The sequence below is a fragment of the Rhinatrema bivittatum genome, chromosome 18, assembly GCF_901001135.1.
Source record: "Rhinatrema bivittatum chromosome 18, aRhiBiv1.1, whole genome shotgun sequence".
Classification (NCBI taxonomy): domain Eukaryota; kingdom Metazoa; phylum Chordata; class Amphibia; order Gymnophiona; family Rhinatrematidae; genus Rhinatrema; species Rhinatrema bivittatum.
The window spans coordinates 24,381,379-24,385,444 of record NC_042632.1 but is presented as its reverse complement, the minus strand read 5'-3'; positions in this window follow the sequence as shown (position 1 = coordinate 24,385,444).

Below are 4,066 nucleotides of genomic sequence, written 5' to 3'. Positions count from 1 at the left end.
ATGTGTAAATAAAGCCAAAGATACCCATTACTCAAGAGTTATTTCATACAGTGAAGCATTTTGCCGGATCAAACTCAAATGCAAATGCCTTACTTAAGTCCACATTTCAGGCAGGCAGTTGTGATGAATTGGCAACACATTGTACAGATAAAATTGCTAGGATCTGCAAGTCCTTTTCAACTATTAATTCCTAATATGGAATTAAGAATGGACAGGACAAAATGGGATGAATTATCTACAGTCTCTCAGACTGAAGTTTTACAAATTATTAATAAAATGAACTCTTCTTGTCCTCTCAACCCCATGTGACATATCTACTTGGATTCATTCATGATGATATAAGTGCCTTCATTACAAATGTGGTTAATCTTCATTAACCCCGGCACCTTGCCATGCTCACTTAAGCATGTTTCAGCTCGCCCACTACTTAAAAAAGCATCAGCAGATTCCATGGACCTTTCTAATTATCGTCCCAATTTCATCCCTACTGGTTGGATAAAAAATAATTGAGAACATAGTATTATAGCAACTGTCTGACTATACTGATGAACCATCTGCCCTGGATAAACAACAGTTTGGTTTTAGAAAGAATTTTAGTACATGTTTATTGTCTGTCTTTGATACAATCCATTGAAGTTTCAAGACTGAAACCTGGTCTATAATGATTTTCCTAGACATTATAGCCATTTTCAATACCCTAAATTGTGCTTTTTTTTTTTTCCATGCCAGTAAGAAATTGGAATTGCAGAAACATTTTTGTCCTGGTTTCAGTCTTATTTAACTAATCACACTCAACAAGAGAGAGTTGGCTCTGCAGTAAATTCTGGTACATGCTTGATACAGGCGTTCCTCACAATTCTGTTTTATCTTCAGTTTCATTCAGTATCTATCTCACTCCATTATGTAGATTATTAACCGTTTTGGGTGTCAATTACAAAACCTATGCCAATGATATCCAACTCTTCTTTCTGAAGATGTCATCCTGGTCTTCAACTTTCTATTTTGCCATAATATGTTTAAATTCAATCAAACAATAGTTACATCATAATAAATGCATTATATATAAATGTATGGAGAGCCCCAAATATAGTGCACTTTTTTGAGTTTGGTATCTGTACAAGAGGTTCTGGGTGGGGGAGACATCTTGTATCCATATTAACCTTGTTTGAAAAATGTTTTATAGATTGTTGTTGTAATACTACTAAAAGGCCACTGGATGGCATTTTATGAGTGAGCATTGTCTTTTAATGTGATGTTGGGGAAGTGTTGTGTATGTTCCCTTAAAGATGTGGGCTGTTATGAATGGATGATGAAGGTAATAGGAGCTATAAAAATGAGAACTTCTGGTGGATTTTTGCTCTTTGGTTCCTACTTTTTTCCAGAGTAGGGTGGGAAATAGGGACCTTCATGGATGTGACCTGCTGCAATAGCACCAGGGACCCTTCCAGTGGATGTAGGAGAGAGGTCCAAAGCTATGAAGAAGGAGAAGGAGTGAGATTTTCCCTCCTCTCAAGGAGCTAATCAAGAGGTGGAAATAAAAATGGACTGGGAGATAAAAGGCAGAAGAGGCCATCCCTCCCTCTGATGGCATGATGCTGGAAAAATGAAGTGTTTCTGGAGTGCAGAAGTCCAGGGCACCTGCACTGGAAGCAAAGTGATGTACAAGTTGAGGAAAGAACAGCAAGGGAGGCTGTCTAACAAAGCCGTGAGGGCAACAGTACAGAATTAGCAGCCAAATGTCCGATCTGGATTCCTTTATTGAGCAGAGACACAAATTTGCAAAGAGCCCGACTCCGGCCGAGTTTCGCCCTCTTACAATGGGGCTGCGTCAGGGGCTCAACTTTATCGTGTGTGGTTTCTGAGTGTCCGGGTTTCAGATATAACTATACATCAAATGGTTATTTGCTGCGCTGAAAGATCCTACGCACACATCGGCACCTCTGTCTCTGTCCAATCATGAGTGTCTGAAACCCGGACACTCAGAAACCACAACACGATAAAGTTGAGCCCCTGACGCAGCCCCATTGTAAGAGGGCGAAACTCGGCCTGAGTCGGGCTTTTTGCAAATTTGTGTCTCTGCTCAATAAAGGAATCCAGATCGGACATTTGGCTGCTAATTCTGTACTGTTTCCCCCCAAGTTGAGGAAAGGTCAAAGACCATAGGAGTGTGAGTAGATCATGTAAATTGTAAGTTGCACTTGGTTCCCATTGGATCTGAAATTTGATATCGGTATGCTATAGAGTGAACCCGATCCCTAACAGGGCTGGGACTGGGCTACAATGTAAGAGTAATCATAGTTTTCAGACTGACCCTTAAGGTTGGTACAAGGTAAAAGCAGTTATGTTAGAAAAGAGATAAGGGAAAAGAAAAAGCTATTATGCTCCCAGAAGTCAATTATGATATATTTGATAATGATTGTTGAAAGTCCATGAATTTCTGATTTATTCGGTGAGTAATTTTGTTATCTGCTTCACATCCATGTAGATACAGCAGTTGCTGGCTGGATGATCCAGAAAATAAAGTTAATGGTTTGGAAGTTTGAAACTTGATGTCTGCAACATTTATTTAGCCAGCACTGTGGAGAGGCATTGTCTGAGCGTTCATGGAGTAGAGTTCATGGGTATCGTCTCTGTTCAATCAGTCAAAGAGAATGGAGTCATACACTACTCCTGCTGTTCCCATTAAGATCCACTTCACCACAAACAAACTTTAGAACCTACCAATCAGTAGGGAATACCTTTCCATCATTTCATGTACTCTGTCAGGGGGGAGTTACATAGATAAGACCAAAATCATCAATTTAAGTCAGTTGCCACTTATTGATATTCTATCTGCTTTTCCATTTGAGGGTTGCAACTTTCCAATCATGCAAAAGGTATGCAACTTAGGTGCAATAGTGGACCCTGCCTTATCAATGCGTACATTCTTAATCTGTTGTACACTCCGCACTTGCCAAAATATGTTTACTGTGCCATCTAAAATGTTTGCCAATTCTTTATTTACTGGCCTTCCAGAAAATTCTGTATGAGCTCTTCAAATTGTATAGTACTCAGCTGCATGTATATTGACTGGTGCAAGTTTAAGAGATCATATTTCCTCAATCCTCTACTCATTACACTGGCTGGCTTTCTGTCTAGTGGTGGGTCAGGTACAAACTAGATATGTGTAAGGATCCTGGCTGCTCTGCGGCCCTCTTGCCTGCAGTCTGAGCTGTGTAGGCTTGCCTCAAAGGCACATGAGCCAGCACTGCCATGCCTTAAAAGCCTGCCTCACTCACAGCTCCCTGCCATATCTTGGAGTCTTCCTTACTCCTTGCTGCGGTCACTCTATCACCTTGCCTTAGTGTTACTTAGAGTCTGGTTTTATTATTGTTTCTTGTTGGCCTTCTTGTATCACATCTACCTCCTGCTAAATCCTGTCAGTCACCAGAATGCAAGGGGAAGGTGGCCAGTCAGGCAGAAGACCCTGTGCTGCCCGGTTCCTTATACTGCTCTTGCCCTCGTGATTACCTACCACCGGCCTGCACGGCTGCGATGCCATGTTAATTCATAAACCTCTTTACAATGGAACATCTCCATGAATCAACTCTGTGTAACTCCACCCCGCTATGCCAGTCTGGTGAAATTGTCCAACCAGATTTTGGAATGGAAAAATGGAAGTGATGAAGGTAAACAACCAGCACTGCCACTACTGGATACTGATGGGTGCTGCCACCACCCAGTTGTAAAGGATGCTCTCACCATCCTGCAATGGAACGCATTCAGTACCTCTTGTGCACTGTACTCACACCTTTTAATTGAAAATGACCTTTGCTTTGGTCCTTCAGGCTAAAGGACAGACGACTACGCAGCTCCAAGGACAAGAACTTGGAAGAAGTTCCTACAATACTTGGGGAGAGAAGATAAATATAAGATGGCAGATGTCACCACTTGAGGGAGTTCTTTTTTGAAAACAGGTTCAAAAGCACCGGATGGGCAGTTGGCGCCCAACATAGAAATGAAAGGTTAGCTTTACATGGCAATGTTTCAAATAAACCCGAGGACACTATTTTGCCAAAATACATTA